At 34.3% G+C, this 19,159-nt stretch overlaps 1 protein-coding gene across 1 annotated transcript in view; it reads left to right on the top strand.

Annotated features, from left to right (window-relative positions):
* Nucleotides 1-19,159, top strand: part of TBC1D22A (TBC1 domain family member 22A) — a 177,018-nt gene that overhangs the window by 142,188 nt on the left and 15,671 nt on the right. The window lies entirely within an intron of this gene.

Below are 19,159 nucleotides of genomic sequence, written 5' to 3'. Positions count from 1 at the left end.
TTCTTTATAATTTCCCATCTGTATAATATAACAGCACACTCTCTAACAAATTGATGCTCATTCTTTCAAAAAAGCTAGGCAAGCAGCCTTTTAAAATAAGGACACTGCTTTTCAGTAGGAAATGAAAGGACTGGAAGAGTATTTACTTCAGGTCCCTACATTTCAAACACCTTACATTTTTCCAGCAGAGCATATCAGGGAGTTGTTTGGAATGGGATTTGAATATGGTAAATAGGCAAAACATTTGCATACCCCTGTAGAAGTTGGGTTATGTTTGTGAACTGGTGACAGTTCACTTTCATGGAAATATTTTATATTGACTTTTACCTTATGATACACATGCAGTGCCTGAAAGGCCTTAGAGTCCTGTTTACAGGCTGACTGTAAACAAACCATGCTGCAAAGCACCCACCTTCGCCTGCCCCGGGGAAATGGCCCGTTACCAGCTTGTTTTCTCTCCATCTGACTGAACTCTTGCCCTGAACAAATGAACCATTGTGCAAATCTGTGTATTGCTTCAATCTATTTTATCTTTCTTCATAAAACGATTTATTCTGAGCACTTTAACTGTCATTGCCTATCTCTGCAATAAATAAAGGCCTAAGGGCACAACATAACAACTTTAATTTATACTACCTGCTAACACTGTCAGATTTTCTCAATTTGTGGTATTTTGTCAAAAACAGCTTTAATGTTGGCAGCCATGCCTCTCAACTGCAATTGTTCACTGTTAATCCTTCCTATTATATTTTTCCTGTTGATTTTCTGCACCAAAGTTCATAATTTTCCCCTCTCTACTGAACCTATTACAACTATGTTTAAAGTAAATAATAATCCCAAGGTATAGTACTATGAATATTTGTTTTGTTCTCTTTATATATGCAGATTTGTTTACTTAATAATTAAGCTATTTCTTTATGGTTTAATTTCGTTATGGGCTATGTAAACTAGACTAAAGTACATAAATCATGAGCACACTGGAAGACATTTATCAGACTGGTTTAGCTTGCTTACAACATAGAAATGCAATTAGTAATTTTGAGGATCTGTAGACTAGCGCTAGTTTTATCACTATCATACGTTATCACTAAAAGGCTTGGCCTTCTTTATTGTGTAACATGACCTTTTAAAATGACTAAACTAAAGTGTTATCAATTTCCCAAATGATACTTCTCTCCCACAGGCAAGAATAAAATCCATTATTCTTCCGCTTTGTTAATAATAGCTGTAGATTGTTGCCCATTGCCCGATCTTCAAAGTAGGAGCTCAAGTAATAAGCATTTAAACTGCATTGGAAAATTGGGAAGTTCAGTATGTGCTGTTGGAGTACTGTGATTGCATTGAATTCACATTATTGAGATTTCATAGTGACAGTACATTTTGTACTGAATTTTTTTGTTCTGTAAACTGCAGCAAGAATCATCAGAACATGCATCCAGTCATTTCTCTTGAACATAGTGTGTGTTGTATTTGTTTTTCTGCGCATGACAGAGATAAGGGAAGTCTCTCCTAATCATCAGTCAGAGGTTCTGGTTTTTTAGTACTACCTGTGAAAACTCATGCTCTGTTTTTTACATTTAAGTTTGACCTGTTTCAGTAGAATTCAAAACCTTACAGGAATTTTAAGGCAGAATTGTTTCCCCACAGCGTCAGGTGTGGTACGATGCCAGATGAAACAGTGAGCAGGTTTTGAATCAAAGCCCAGTTGTAAAGGAGTCAGTTATGCAATAGCTTTTTCTTTTTATTTGATGCAGTGTATTATCAGTGATGTTACAGACAAGACGATGATAGAACATAATCTTTGCTCTTGAGATTTCTGTTTCCATTCTCCTAAGTGTATTCTGCTGCAACCTAAGCGATCAGTAAAAGTATGACATTTATTCTTCCTCATGTGAACAGATTAATTAATAGACTTATATATCAAATGTTCAACCCTCTGTGATACTAGTTCCTTATTACAGACAATGTGTGTGTGTGGTTCTTGTTTTGGGTTTGGGTTTTTTTGTGTGTATTGTGTAGCAGAGAAAGAAATTTTGCAATGAAAGGAGTTAGGCTGGCTGGACAAATACTATGGCATGATGCAACCTGAAAACTGCTCTGTATTTGGTTTACATCTGTAGAATTAAATATTATGGTATCAACCAAAATAAGTTTTTGGTGAGGGAAACAGAGGAGGAAATAAATGTTTCAGCTCAGGCCTCCAAATGTTCAAATAATCATGTGTATATTAATATATTAAATGTATATATTTTAGGTATACATGTAAGTAAGTAAACATGTATATATCAACTTGTAACACAGGCATATAAAATTGTGGTGATGCCAATTCCATATTTTTAATGTTTTAAAGAATGTAACAAAATAATTTTCCTACTGTTAAGGTGATAATCAAGTCATGATGGAAGTTGCCTTCACTGTAATCTAATTGAACAAGTTATTGTTCTGACTGTCATCTATTTGGTCAAGTATAAGATATCAATGAAGGCCTCCTCTAAGGCATAAGACTTGCAGGTTGGCGTTAAGTTTTAGCGATAGAGAAGTGAGGAGAAAGGTGATGCTTTATATGGAAATCTAGAGCAATTTAAAGTGTTACTTGTAGAAGTTATCCCATGTTTCTGCCTTATGAAAACCAGGACCTCTTGACTTCCCACAGATTATTCCATGCCACTTGTCTATTCATGTCCTTATAAATTGTTGCTATCTGACTACTGTAAAATGCAGCACATTGGAGAATGAAAGACGATTATTTCAAACTGCGGTGTCCCATGAGAAAACATTTCATTTTAGAAAGCTGGGGAAGGGGCAAATGTCAAATGTTTTTGTTTTTCTAGGAGTTTATACTTGTTTACATTTTTTCCTGCTTAATAAAGGTATCAGTAACCTTTCTAGTAAGCTTTGATCCCATTTTGAAATCTATTTAGTGCAATGAGCTATGAGATGCAAAGTTATCTAATGAGGGCAAAAATTATTACATGCCATTTTCAGATTTCCCAGGGTCACTTTATGATAACAGTGAGACTATATCAATATGTTTTCAGGTAGACATTTAAAATATTTCATGCCCATGCATAATACAGATATTGATAGTTTTGAAAAGAATGATAGTGGTTTAGTTAGAGTTTGTTATTCTCTCATGGCTCTCACGTCGAGAGAGAGAGAGGGAGAGAGTCCACTTTACCTACATAGGATGCTCCACAAACCCAGGTATAGAAAGCTAGTTTGGATGGCTCTGTAGCTCTATTCATACTTCTGATTAACAGTTTTTACTTCACGTGTTCACAATAGAGAACACAATGGGCCGACAACAAATGAAAGACCTTGTAGTCCTGGCTCAGATTTTCCTTTGTAACTGATGTGATGTTTTATAGGATCGAACGGGTCATTCTTGGCTTATGATATTTCTGTTGATGGTATAAATGTTCTTTGCTAATGCACTGGTTCCATACTAGTGTCAGATTAAAAGAAGAAAAAAGCATTAAGATTAATATAGATAAAAATACAATTTTTTTTAAAATGTGATAAAGTATGACTTGCGATTTGAATGCAAAATGTGAAATTAATTTCATTTCTACTATCTAAGCTTAAGTAATTAAAGATCCAAGTAATGAAGACCTTTCTATTCATTAGCATGTCTTAGACTTTGACTTGTTATTCATTTTCCTAACTGCAGCCATAATCCCAAAATTCTCCTGAATTCTTGAGATGTGAATGGTTGATGCTGTTAAGTGATAAAGTATTCAAGTATGATTTTGAGAATATGTATAATTAAAATATTAATAGAAAATGTGGCTGTTGAATTTAATGGTGGTGTGTACAGGATATCTGAAAGATTTGTAAGGAAACAGGACTTCAGGGACTAGATTCAGCTGTCAAGCTGAATATAAGCAAATAGTAAGGTTGGACTGGTTTAACTGTTAGATATTACAGATTTAGTAGAAATTTTCAGTTTAAATAAGTTATCATTTTGTTGACATAGCTGAGCAATAAAAACGTATTGAATATGTTGTGGTAAGGAATCTGTCTTGCAGATTTTTTTCTTCGTAATTCTAAGGTACAGGCTTTTCTGTCTGTCTAACAGACATTTTCTCCCATGCTGTCATCAGCTCACATCTTTATTACTGCAATGTCCTTTTCTTTGGCTTTGACAAATGCATTTTTGCTTCATTTATATTCACCCAGACTGCAAAGAAGCTGTAAAGATCATTTTTCAGTCCATCATTTTTTCTTGCTTTGCTTCTTCTTTAGCTCCCTTTTCTTTATAGCACCAAGGAAAACTTAGACACTTACTCTTTCAAGGCCTTTAATGGACTAATACCAACACCTTACATGTCATCTCATATTCAGTGTTGAGATGCTCACTGCCAGTTTATCAGCCAGTGATGACAGCCTCATCACACACGAGCTTGCAAGAAGGTATTCGTGTTATCTCCCAGGTTGACCGTCTTACTGAAATGGAGCATCTAATGCAGATCCTCAGTTACTTTCCTCTAAATCCTTATGTAAGATCTGTTTTTCTGCAATACCCAGAATAGATTTGACAGGTAGGCTTGAGTCCGTTCACAGCACTTACAGTCACATTGACTAGTTTTGTGCTGCCTCTTTTTACTTTTCTGTGAATTTGTTGTCTCTTGTTTTATACTTGAGACATAATATCTTTTGGGTAGTGACTGTCCTTTTTTCTGTTTTATATAATCTTTAAAATAATGATTCTTTAATCATTATTTTATATAAATACTAAGGAGTAAGTCTCATTGATCTCATGACCAAAATGACTGTGTGCACAATTTATCCTATTAAAATTTAGATAAACACTTTTGATTTTTTCAGATGTTTCATTATGGTGATAGTATTACAAGCTAATATTAGTTCAAATGATAATGTGAACCACCCATCCTCCTACATCAAATAATCAATAAAAATTCAACAAAATTAAGTACATTGCTATTACTTGTGTAAATCTTTATGCTTTATGAGGTTGTTGTCAGATTTATTCTTAGATTAAATCTTAAAGTTTGTATCTGTTAGTGTTAAAATGGGTGCCGGGTTCAGAGGATAGTGAAACATTTCACAGTGCCTGCATTTGAGTCAGTCAGATACAGGGTGACTTTGAAGTGCATCTTTGGCTTCGTGATGGAATGAGCACTGTCAACTCCTTTGGTTTGTTTTGCCTTTCCTTCAGCTTCACAGTTAGAATCAATGCAGGGTTAGAAGATTCACTACTGCCTACCACTCTTCTTAAATCTCAGCCCACTTGAATACTTTGCTCCCTTCTTCCACATAAGAGTAGAGAAGACTCAGGTTAATATCTTCTGATTTATAGTAAGAATACATTTTTGATATTTCAAGTCTCATTTAGCACATCAGTTTGCCCTTTTAGTCATCATCTTCACATTTGTCAGCATTTTTGGAGTGTGAGAACAACTGTTTGTACCTGTGGTTGGTTTACTGCCGGCTAGATTCCAAAGTTCCTGAAGCTTCATGTTTTCCCTGAAATATAGGAATAACGCTTAATTTTTATGAGTGAACCCTTGACATGTAAAGATTATTGGCTTGTATTACTTCCAGCCTAATGTCAAATTTAAAAAAAAGTAAAAGGCAGATTATCTTTCTTGCAGAGGATTTGACACCTCTATTAAATGATATTAATATTCAACATGAAAGTCTGAAATAGCCGGTACAGTTTAAAAAAAATGAGTTATTGAAAATGCTTGTTTTCATTCCCTAGGAATGTTTTCTAAGAACATATAGGTAATGTCTCCTCATTTCATTCTTGGACTTGTCTGCCAGTTTTCTTCATTACAGTGTGACAGACTTTGTGTACGATCACAAAGGAGTCTGTAGCTTGCATTTATCAGCAACATTTTCAGACTGTTACATTTATTACAGGTATATTTTTTATTTCACTTTTCACATGAACTTGCACTTCTATTAAAATAGGTTCCTGTATGTTAGCTAAAATTTCTTGAAAGGATTTAAAGACAGCTCTGATTTTCTACACTTGTCAGAGTGTGTATTTGCTACAGCTACACAAGTTAAATAATGTAATTTTGTACCCTAAAAATGGGATTAGTATATGGTTACAGAGGTGACAATAACAAGATTCTTGGGAAAACAAATTCAATTCATACCGCTGTCTGCATGAGTAACAAGCTTCAGTTTAAAAGTTTAGTATGAGTATCCTTCCTAGTGATTATCTACTACAGAAACATGTCACATATCAGAAATGTGATTTTATACCAAGTTTTTATGCTCAACTACAGTAATATGCGTTTCCCTAATATTTTGTGATCTTTTTCCTAGTTTACGAGGTGAGTTTTTAAATAGTTACTTTTTCTGTATTAAAGTACAGGACTTCTCACTTCATATGATAGGAGGCATAGCTAATAAATGTAATTTTAATTTAGCTTCTTGGTGAATGCTGTGCTAGAAATTTATTTCTCATTGCTACTGCAGTAAAAATAAATGTTTTTCAATTAAAAAAAAAAAAGTAATGTTTCTGAATGGATTAGTTTTCTGAACAGAGGAGTGTTTATCCCTGTGAAAGTTCTATGATTAGATGGTTTTGTGGTTCTGGATCCTGCGCCCTCACTCTTCCATGTGTGGAAAGTAATAGGGTCTTTTCTGTGAATGTACCAAAACCTGTAAAGAGTTAAAGACTGTGAATGTGGAAATCTTTCTAATTTTAAAGAACCTGACTACTAACATTGCTGTGATTTTATTCCCTGCTGTGAGTACTTTTGGAAGACATTCAATATATTGTCATGTGTTGCAAGGAACTGGAAACTCTGCTGTTTTAGCCTTTGAACATCATAGCTAGCAATCTAAAGAGGTCACTCCTTAATCTCCAAGTACCAGCAGTAGACTACTGGGAGTTAGCACTGTTGAATCATTTATATTCAAAAGAGCCAACTTAAAATAATAAAACAACTGACGTTATTTTTGCATGCAAAGAGCTTAATCAACAGATAATTAGGTGATTAGTAAAAGTTGTATCTAAATACAGTTTTACAGGTGGAAAAACATCAGGTGTCCATTAGTCCTGACTTCAGCTAATGCAGTCTCAATTTAACTGCTCTTTTAACAAGCCTACTCAACTTAGTCAAAAGCTTCTGCATCTTTTGATTATCATTAATATCTTGACATGATCTCCACATATAAGTCTATTATAAATTAAACATAGAGACATTTTACCATTCACTCTTAGAAGTTTTGCCCCACAAAAATTATTATCACAAAATTTTAATATTAAACTAAAATGTAATGGATGGACTGTATGCCATCCTTCTTTGAACTTGTACTAGGAGAAGGAGTTGCCATCTGTCCAGAAAGTTACTGGAACATTCTACCCAGTTTATATAGTACACTAAAAATGGTTTAAGAAGCATGAAAAAGGAAATAAAACTTCAAACACTACCCTTTCTTATCTCTGAAGCTTCAGTGTGGCTTTCTGTGGTCCTTTTTCTTCTGATGGAACTGCAGGCCTATATTTCCTATTTTATTATTTATTTTTCCTCAAAAGCTTGACGTTAAATGTGCAAAACTGAGAATAGAAATCATAAAAAAAACCCCAACAAACAAACAACACCCCGCCCACTTTTGATTTATATTTTATGCAGCTAGCAATGTGCATATTTTTATACCTAAATTCACACCTTCTTCTTTTGCTTGAGTTTCTAGGCCAAAAAGCTCATAGTAATAATACGTTACTTGTGTGACTTTTTAAAAATAATATTTAACTTACCTCCAGTCAAACAGATAAGTTTTGGTTCTATATCTGAATTTTAAATCTGCATATCTGTTTCTTTTGCCCTCTTTCTACCTCCCTCTCTCAGTAGTCACAGTTACTTCTCAAAATATTTGGAACAGTTCAAGCTGTAGTACAATTATATTGAATTGCAAGGAGCTTGAATATATATGTTTGCTGCCGAAACTCAGAAGTTACTCTGTGCTGTGAGCTAGTTTAATATTATCAGATAGATCACAGGAGTCAGTGAAAACTAAGCCTTGCTCTCTCCAGTTGAGCAAAAATAGAAGTCCTTGGGTAATAGATTTAGCTGCTTATGGAAAGAGGTAAATACCTAGTTACTGCAGCCATTACTTACCTTGGGACTTCTTCTAGTTTTTAATAGATCCATCTTCTACTCCAGTGAATATTGTTTTGAAAAAAATCATTTATACTGAAATACGATTGCCAAAACAGAAAGAAATTTTCAAAATCCATGCTGAAGGAGGCTAGCTCTACAGGGCCAGCTTGTATTCTCATCTTGGCCAAAACAGAAAGAAATTTTCAAAATCCATGCTGAAGGAGGCTAGCTCTACAGGGCCAGCGTACTGTGCCAGTAGGAATTCTCATCTTGGGAATGCAGCATGAAAAGGAGAAAAGTGAAACCTTGATGATGAAACATGAAAAGGGTTTTCAGGTTTTGATATTGATATAAGTAGAATAAATATATATTCTTAATTTTTTTCATCTTTTGTAACTGTACTCTGTATTATGAATGTTGAGATATAGTAACTGTATTTTCATTTTTACCCTGTTTCAAGTGTAAGTGCAAGGCATATGGCTTTTATCAACCATTTATTACTCAGGAGTTTTATAATCTGAAAAACAAAGTACTGGGACATAATAGGAAGTGCCTTCTTCCCCAGCAAATTAGTTGAAACATCTGAAAGGGAACAAGTTACATCACTGTAAAAGCTGCAGTGGATGTTTGTAGAGGAAGTGTGTGAGGGGTAAGAAGAATACAGAGAATTGCTTTCCAATGATTGCCAACTACCTTTTCCTACAAGTAGGTGGGGATATGCTTGAAGAGCAAAGGTCTTAAGAAATCTTATATCATTCATCAGAATAATTTAGAGACATATTTTGACTCATTACATGCAAGTGTGAATGTGTAGTACTTTTAGTTTTCTTTGCTATATAAAGATATCCTAAGGGATATAATAATTTATAATCCTGAATACTCTTTTTTTATTTCCTCCATATAAGTGTTCTTGCCATTGGAAAAACAGCATTTCATCAGTTAGTTTCAAATTAAGTTACCATTTGAATAGTTTACTTTTGTGATAGGGAATGTGTTGCAATTTCAGATTATGCATCAAATTAAAAAGTGCGAACGTGAGCGCTGAAAGTGCAATTTTGTGCTTGGATTTCATGTGCAATATACTGTAATTCATTAACTTCTACCCCTTCTGTCATGCAGAAGATCTTTGACAACAGATGTAGTGCATTTGACAACTGAAGTTGTTATACCGTATATTACTAGGACTGAGTTGTAACTGTAATGTTTTTCTGTGTTCCTCAGAAAAAACAAAGCAACTATATGACAAAATTAGCAGTCGTTTGTACTTGCTAAATCAATTATATGTGACATCAGCTAATATTTCTCTTCCTTATTTTTCAAATATTAATCTTTTAAGTAACAAAAAAAAGACGTTAACCAGGTGCATGGTTCAGTACAAATATTACGTGTAGGTACGATTCATGTTACAGAGACCAGTTAGATTGAAAATGGGTTACATTATGTAGTTAGGCTTAAGTTTTAATGAAATAAAACCAATGCTGTGAGCCAGGTGTAAATTGGAAATAAAGTAACTTTAAATTACATTTGTAATCAGTGGAAAGACATGAGTGTGAGTCAGTCACTTTTGATCTCACCCTACCCTCTGCAAATGTTTATTTCGCTCTATTAATTACAAAGGATCATGGCATTGGCAGAAATTAGAATTAATCTGTTAAATACCTATGTTTAGTGTCTGAATATTGAAGATTCATTCTTCAGGGCAGAGTTATTTGACTATGAGAGCCCCAAGCCCTCCCACTTTGTGTGCAGCTCTATTTTTTTATTATTATTATTTCAGTTTAAGGTATTTAGCATTATAGCTGTCAACCATAATAGTCTCTCCAGTATCAGAGTTTCTTAAAGACAGAAATATAAAGCATTACATAAAATGGAGGATGTGGAGAGTTACCTGCACGTAAAATTTTAGAGATCATTCTAATAACCATGGTGTAGTAATAATTTCTTTCTCAAAACACTGGGTACCATAAAAGCTGTAGGTTCCTAACACTTCAATTTTCTAAAGCTGACTGCCTGGTGTTACATATCTGCAGTTTACCAAAATCTTTATTTCATTATACTCCCAGAAAATTGCATATTTTGAATGTGATTAGATTGATCCCATTAACCTTACAGTGACATTGGTCAGCTTTTCCTATTTGCCCCAGGAATTAATTCTCGATTTTTAAATGGAAATTGCTTGTTGAAATTTGTGCTAGATGAAGTGCTTTTTTCTCTATTGTTTTCATTAATGTTGTTGTTTTAATTGCGGGAAAATGTTTAATATGGCTTTATGTCCCTTACTTGATTGTTTTGTTGAAGGTCGTCCAATGAACTGACACTAAATAAATAGGCCCAGATGTAGCAACAAAAATGAAAAGCATATACAACTTTCAGAGTGAATGAGACTGGCCTGAACTGAATGTAGTGTAATCATTGTCATTTTAAAGGAGGTTTCTTTATGAACATTGTCATAGCAACTATAGTTTTTGGGTCCATATAGTCTGTTGAGTTCCTAAAGCATTCATGCATTAGATATTTAATGATGGATAGCACTATTTTCCTGAGGTGAAGAGCAGTAATTGGACATGTTTTTTCCAAATATGTATATTCTGAAACTCTGGAAAGGACAAAATGTTGCTGTGGTGAACTGATGCTGGATTTTGTAGCATATTGTGCTTTTGTTGTTGGAGTAAACTACAAAGCAGAAATGATGCAAGTGTCACTCGTTGGGCCTCTGGCAACCATATAAAGGGATTACTCCTGTTAATTTATCAGTATCTACAGTGAGAAACTCTACATGTTTCTGTCTTGGTCACTATATCTATCTTTAATCTTTGCCAGATTATACTTTTCAATAAAAGACTCACAAGTGATTATAAAGAGATGAAATCCTATAATAGTTATTTTACAACAGTGTAATAGATATTGCAAGTAACTTACTGTCATCTAACTATTTGAGATCAGAAAATAATTTTGCGGTTTTATTTCTAATGTGGGTTACAGGTTTAAGTGTTGGGTTTTTTTAAAACACTGGATGTATTGTTACAACTGATGGTACCCATACGTATTTTATGTTTCTCCCCATTATCAGGGTATTGCACAGAGTGATTATAGATTTTAAAAAAATATAAAATAAATAAAGTTTTTTCCGAGATACGAAGGATCCATGGTTTCTTTACGTTCGACTATAGAACTTATAGGGCAAAAAGATTTAACAAATCTGTAGTGTTCAGAAAAACACATATTATAATGAATGGTACTAGTGTACGAACAACACAATGAATCTAAATTTTTGGAAATGCAATTTTGTCCTAGAACTCATGAATCACTAGCTTAATCAAAGTCAGGTTGATAGGAAACTTTCTCTCCTCCCCCAAGTCTTTAAGCAATAATCACATGAAGAGGAAAATAAAGCTGTTTAGGGACAGAGGACTTATGACAATCTATAACAAATCTAGTCATTGTGTCAATAAGTTTATTTAAATAACTTTTACTAGACTTTCAAGATTATGGTTTTCAATTTTGTAATTACATTTAAGTGAGAATCTGAAATGACTAAGTAGTTCTGATTGCATCTAAAAGTCACATTTTATGTCATAATTGAAATAGAATTCTGTTTCACTTACTCTAGAAAAAAGAAGGTGATGAAAAGTATGTACATAAAATATAATGTGTATGAAGAATATAGTTTGTCTAATAAGCCTTTGGGAAAGATGCAAGAATAAGGACTGATTTTTGTTTGCTTACCCATAAAGTAGTTTCTTGATAATCCTCCAGGTCTTGGGATGGCTTTAATTGAACAAGAATAATAATTAATTTTTGGCTTCAGTTGAGTTATTTGACAAACTCAAGTCACCATTTTTAGTAAATGCTACTGTCAAAAAGTTAAATTGTCCACAGAGAGAAAAGAGGCGTAGTCTTTTGAATACTTTGAACAGGACCTCAGGGATCCAGAGGAATGCTGCTGTTACATAAATACAATCATGTTTGTTTCAAAGCATATTCACATGAGCACATTAAAAATCAATAAAATTTAAGTTCAATAAGTAGGCTTCAAGCCCCCAAAATATTTTGCACATAGGCAGAACAATTCAAGTATAATTTGCAGAGCGTTTTACCAAGTTGTGAATGTTTTACTCTTTGCATTTCATAGTTCAGACTACCATATATCATTGTTAATACTGCATAATAAGATCCTGACAGAAAATGAGATGAAAAAGCTGAGCTGAGGTTTTTGCATCCATATTCAGGTATCATCCCTGTTTCTAAAAAGTGCTGATTCATTCTCTGTGTGCTGGTTTTAGCTGATCTTAAGTGAGTGCCAAAACCAAATAAGACTTTCTACCAACAGAAAATGGAATTATAGCTAGAAATTTTAGGACTAGCAAAACTTCAAAGGTATGGAATCTCTCAGTTCAACTTAAAAAACTAACCAACCAAAAAAAAAAAGAAAAATAAAATCCCAACAAAACCCAGCCAAAAACATCCAATGCAGGAAAGTCTGTATGTGCTATCTATTTGGTAAAAAGAGCAATTGTGTTTTTTAATATATTCATCTATATACCTTCCAACTATGATTTGTGCATTAAAACAGCACATAATGTGTAACTTTCCATGACGTTTGAATTATCACCTGTTTAACAGAACAGTACATTTCTTGGAACTGGAGGGCATTTTTGATTGTTGCAAATTCCATTGGATGTTCTTATCAGTCCAGATTTCATTTTTGCTACATTATGATTTTGCTGTATCTTGAATAGTTTCATCATAATTATTTCTTTCTCAGAGTAAACATTGAGTTTGTCTTAATTGCAGAATTATCATATTTTGTGTTCAGTAAAGTTGCCTGTCTTAACAATTTGAGCCTTAGGATAAAAATATCTAAATAATAGAGGACATTTACTGTAGAAAAGCAATGCCAGACTATCAGTGTGTCAACAAATTATACTGAAACTAATTCAGCTAAAAGCACTGTGGTGAATACCAACAGAATTGAGAAGGTTGAACAAGAGTAAATGACTAATGCTGGAAACATGAAGTTGGAAGGTGTTTTAACATGTATTTCTTAATGCACATTTCTACACACTTAATGGGGAGAGAATTAGACACAGAACAAATATAGATTTAACTTAAGGAAAAATGACATGATCTAAAAATATGTTAAATAATTCAGTGGACATCACAAAATTGAACAGATTGGAAAATACCCCAGTTTATTTCAGAGCAACTAAAGTCCAGACATTCAGCAAAAGAAATTCAGTATCCAAAATTCTACTCTCTAATTAAATGGCTGAATTTTTTTGAAGACTTGATCAAAATTAGAAATTCAAATATAAAGTTTTTGATAGGAGGTTTCTTCAGGTGATCAAAGCACAGTATTGTTTAGTGGTTGGAATAGGGACCAACTGAAAAGTGAGATCTGAGCTCTTATTCTGATTCACAGTATTTTTATGGGCAGATCTCTAAGATTCATTTCTGTTATGAAAGGTGAACACACATTAATGACACCTTTTTATTCAGATGATTGTATATAGTCAATCATTATTTTCACAGAAGATGGTAAAAAGTTTATCTGTCTGACTCAAAATATAAGAACTCAATTGAATTCTGTGCTTTCTCATTACTGACATCAATTACTCCATTAAAAACCTACTTTGAGAGTTTAAGGGCTTCCAAAGATATCAGTAGGACCCTACACTGAACGCAGCGTGTCTTCCATCTCTTAACTAGCTTATATCTGTGAAACCTAAAGTGTGAGAAAATTTTTAAAAAATCAGTCTGTGGTTTCGGGCTTGCTTTCATTGTGTATGCTTTAATCTACAGTTGGTTACTAAAATTCGCTCATGTTGTGTATGTAAGAGAGCTTTCTGCTAGCTAACTGCCCAGTTTTTTAACGGAAATGATAAAATTTAGTGCAAAAATAAGATTTACATTAAGTACATGATTTTCACACATATATCTACCTAAAGGATGCATGTTTCAGTCTGTTTTGCATAAAAAGAGGTCACACTATGATAAAGCATTCCAGATTACTGCTGTATTCACTTGTATATATTGGTTATAGTTCTGGAATTTATACTAAATTTTGTAGTAATTTTTCTCAGTGTGTGGTAAGACCATTTTTACCCCGGATGCAAGGAGCGGGGCAGGGGAGAAGGGACAGTCTAATTGTCAAAATCAAGGGAAGAGCAGCTGCTAGTTAGTTACTAGCTATGAATAGCTGTAGCTGTATGTGTCTGAACTACAGATGGGATATGTTTGCAGCTGATGCTCTGGTGAGCTTTAATGTGTCTTCTTTTTTGGCCCATTCACGCTGAATTAAAAGCATAATCATTCCCACATTAAGCATTGTGATGCTTTGCTAGAACTCAGACTGGGTACTATACTAAGATGTACCAGTTTTGAAATGTTTTATACTTTTAACAATTTTTTTAGACTTTCACATTACATGTTATATCTTCTCTGTCTTATGTAGATGACATCTACAATGTATTTTCTCTATAAACGTTCTGATCCACCCATTTGACATCAGACCAGGTATTAAAATCTGAAGACTTCCAAGTTTCTGCTTTTCAGATAAAATCTCCTCAGTAATACAGAGGGTGAAATTATAGAAGGGAACTATTAACTGTCTTTTCCTACTATTCAGGTTCCTAGGAATCTTTTTCAAACCGTTTGATTATAGTTACTAAATAGAGTTGCTGAAGATGCACTGTAAGAAGCACTAGAAAAAATCCAAACCACAGAATTTCTGAAGATACGAAGAACATACATAGCTAAATATAGACTCTTTGGATCAAAGAAAAAAAAAGAACTCTTGTTAGTCTCAACTGCCATCCTCATGATTAACAGCTAAATCTTTCACTCGGCAAACATGCCTGTATGTTTGTATAATCATTGAAATAGAGTTCTGTGTGACTATATCTGAAACTTGTAATGCTTCTTTATCGCTAGAATTAATTTCACCTGATGTATAGACTTTATATATTTTAATGCAGGCAAGCAAGTGTTGTTTCTTCTTGACATGTAGTTCATAATCTGCTCTGGCTCTGACCGTAATGAAGTCTCCCATCATAAAGTAGTGTGATAGCAGCATAAATATAATGTAATAACAGCATGATTTAACAGCATGAATCAGCAGTGGACTGTTGTGGCTTTCCTAATCTGTGCTGCAACTTTCGCTATCTCAACAGAATGTTAGAAAGTAAATGAGGTAGCATTAGGGTTGGAGTGGTTCCAGTCATCATAAGTAGACTGACTTCATGGTTCGCTGGGGCTGCAAGGATGCTGTCTCGTCCTATTTCAGTCTTGCTGAGCGTGTTATCATTTCCCTTGTGGCAGCATGATCACTTACCAATAAGTGATACAGTGGAGGTCATGAATGAGAAATTGTAATGAAAGAATTTGACATTTTATGAACTTTATTTATGTTTAGTTTTCAGAAAGAAATTCATTTCAGTTAAAATTATTTTGGATATTTTTAGCTATTTGGATAAGCTTAGATATTTATTTTTGCTTCCATGAAGATTTTGAAGACTCAATTACTTTTTGTTAATGTATCTACTACTTAGAGCTTATCAGAGCTCTTCTTAGTGATGGGTTTGTTCTCTCCATGGGTGGGTATTGTTGTACACTTGAGAGTGCTATCCAAAGACTTTTCTTAGTTTTAAGGAAAACTGTAAATAGGGAAGCTCCAAGGTATGAGAGGATGATACTGTAAAGAGACTGCAGTTCTCTAGTGGCCATAGTGTGTCCAGCTAGCAATAATAATAAGAGCTATTTTCTGCAAAAATGGCTTTATTTTCTTGTATGGATTTTCATATGGCAAACTTTGGGGGCTCAGAGAGGATGACTGAAGTGCTCGACATATTTAATTTGTCAAAAAGAAAACCAATAGGTAAATTGATTAATATATAAGAAATTTGATTATAGGAAAAAAAATCCTAAGACACTAACAAAATAAATAATGAATTTCTACAGCAAGTGAATGTTTTTCCTGAAAGAAAAAGAGGTTTAGATTTAGTTCTCATTATCTACACAAGAGGTCAGACCAAGATAAGTAATGATCTTTTCTGGCTTTAACGTCTACAACTCAAGGAATCAGCCCAAAATTTGTGTTGCGTATCTGACAAATAATACTTGCACTGATGTATACGGTTGCTGTCATGTATAGATACAGAAAACATCTGAAGTTCTAACAGTTATTGAGACGATCAGATAATGAATTGTCCTGAGAGTACAATTTTGAAATGGCAGTCTTCATTTCTAAAACATATATAACGTTTCTCCCTTCACGCAATTACCTCTTAAACATTTTGATATCTAGTATTTTTTAGTTATCCTTACTAAGAAGCACGCAGTGTTAGAGCCACGCTGCCATTCTAAAATATAACTCTAAAATTGTGGATCTCTGTAAAGTCTAGTCGCAGAGGAAAAGTGATATTTTGTTTAAAAAGGCTTCAGTAGTCACTAAAGTATTCACTGCTCTTCTTCATTATTATTTTTTAATTTTTGTCACCGTGTCCAATAACATCATTGAACTGTATAAATGGGTTCATTTTGTTCTGCCAGTAAGTTGTGTCCTTCCTTATCTTGAAAGCCTGAAGTAACAGGAAATATATGTATATTTTCTGTTCTAAGGATGCTGAGACCAAACCCCATCCAGGTCCAGCAATGCGTTTTGCAGGCTGGGAGGAACATCTTGCAAAATCAGGGTGCCCTCTTATCTGCATGTGTTGTCAGGAGCTGTGTTTGGTCTGACTCCTGCTAAAGGAAGGGAAGGATATGATGCAGGGTATATATCGTCTGGAGAGATTTCCTGTAAGCCTTGCTTTATGGCTTGTATGTTACAGAGATGCTGTTAATATCCAAGTTTTAAATCAAATCTTCTGCAGAATGAAAATGTGATTTTTATTGTCCTGTAAGTTTCCAGAAAAAAAGCACTTTCTGATTACTAGAAGGTATTTTTCTCTCATAAACCAGTGTTTTTATTTATTTTCCATAAACACAACAAAGGGATCTCGGTGTTTTCTCCATTCCAATATAAAAAGGATTTTCATGAACAAAGAAAAAACTATTGTTCTTCCTGAGCAATTTAAGTGACCTGCTAAACTAAATGCACTGGCAGGGCTTCCATTTAGTTAGTAATTCTCAGCTGTCACTGGAGACATCTCTCTACAAAGAAAACTGTTTTCTTTCCATGTTTATTTCTTCAGCAGAAACTGCTGCATAACAATGTCAATTATTGGCCTTATCAGTGTGTAACCCTGGAGAAGACTAAAATCACAGGAGCCTGTACACTTGACTACCAAACTCAATCAAAACCACTGATAAGAGAACAAAGAGAAACTAAAAGCTTTTGGAGTATGAGCTGAATAATAGGATGAAGTGACATATGCCTTTCTTTGAGACAAGCAGATGGAGGAGGATTAGTTTTCTTTCTTTCAATCTTCTGTTCTCTCCTATGGTTTCCTAAATGCTGGTGTGTGTAGATTTTGCTATCTTACAACAAAATTGTCTCATTGCAACTGCAAGACAGTACAAATAACAACAATTAAAATGCCTATTGTTTTGTCATCTACTTGTAAACAAATTGGATTTAAATTCTTCCAGAAATAGCATTATTGCAGATTTACTATTGCCATTGTACCCTCCTAGTTAGCTCTTTCAGCTGCCATAAAGATCGAGATCTTTACACATGACAACTCGTTTGCTCTCTGTAGTGTTTTTTGCATTAGACATCCCTTTGCTAATATAATAAGAGCTCCCATTTATCCCATCCTAATTTGTTTTCTGCACAGTAGCATTTGCTTGCTGTTAGCTGAGTGAATAGCAATGGTTGCATCCAGTCCTCAGGATCTGATTCACTAAAAGCTTTGTGTTAATTTTTTTTCATCACAATTTTCATCCAGGTGCTTAGTTTCTGGTGCTGATCTGCATAGGAAAACAGGTTAAACGGGGACATCTGAAATCCCTAATAGCTGTTGTTTTCTGCCACATCCTTTCTTAAAGATTGCTGTCCTCAAGAAAAGATGACAGAGCATAGCACGGAGCTGCCTCTGAACTGCCAGCTCGCAGGCAAGCCTATTAAAGCAAACCGAAATTGCCAGCAGTAACATACCTCTGAAAGTTATATTTCATGTAGTTGATGTCTTTATTCTCTTCTGTGAGAAAAGGCCACATCTTCCAAGCTGTGCTATAGTTTTCTCTCTTGGAGATTATAGTGATAGATAAAGAAATTCTTCCCCTCATCTGCCTGCTAAGCACCAGATGAGAGATGTAGTCACTGTAGGCAAACCAGCCTGTCAAACACATTATAGCACATAATGCACCACTGAATTATTTTTCCACTAGAAATGTTATTACATTTTTGGCCAAACCCTCAAACACCTTTTGGTCATGGTCATTTATTTAAACAAATGCCATTTTATTCACAAAGTATGGTTTTATAAAGGAAATAATTTTGTCAAAAGCCCAGTTCTCCAAAGAAAATCAATTTGGGTGTAACGTTTTCCTTAAAACCTATTTGGTTTATGTGTGGTTTTGAGTCTTTAGATAATCAGTTCAGACAGTTTTTTCGAGGCTTTTCTCTGAATCTCTGAAGGCCACAAGGCCATGCACCTTTTCTTAATGTAATCTGTAGTATTTACAAACCCACATGGGTGTGAGTACCCTACACCTGGGAGAAATACTGCAAGCTATTATTAATATTTAGTTTCCGTAATACTAGCATCTGTCACATGCTAAGATAATTGTTATGAAAACAGTATTTCTCTGTATATATTAATTTTTCCTGTTTTTAGTACGATTTGTCCTTACACTGTGGAAAATTAAGGATTTTGACTTGCTTTAAAATTATCAGAGTGCCCCTCTGTCAAACCATGACAGGGGCCACTGCTTTCAACATGCAGATTTTTGTGAAGTTTTAGAATGTAGACTTGTTTATTTCCTTACACACATGGACTAGAATTCCCAAGAAAATGTACTTATGGCCTAAGTGCTTTTAGGACTTTAATCTTGGAAATCTTAAAAATCAGCAGTCGGAAAAGATTAACCCAGCCCATTGTCACCCACTGCACTGAAAAGACATTCAGTTC

This window comes from Calidris pugnax, unplaced genomic scaffold (assembly GCF_001431845.1).
Source record: "Calidris pugnax isolate Ruff unplaced genomic scaffold, ASM143184v1 scaffold44, whole genome shotgun sequence".
In the NCBI taxonomy this organism is placed as follows: Eukaryota; Metazoa; Chordata; class Aves; order Charadriiformes; family Scolopacidae; genus Calidris; species Calidris pugnax.
Note: the sequence above shows the minus strand (reverse complement) of the source record. Positions and strands in the feature narration are given on the sequence as shown.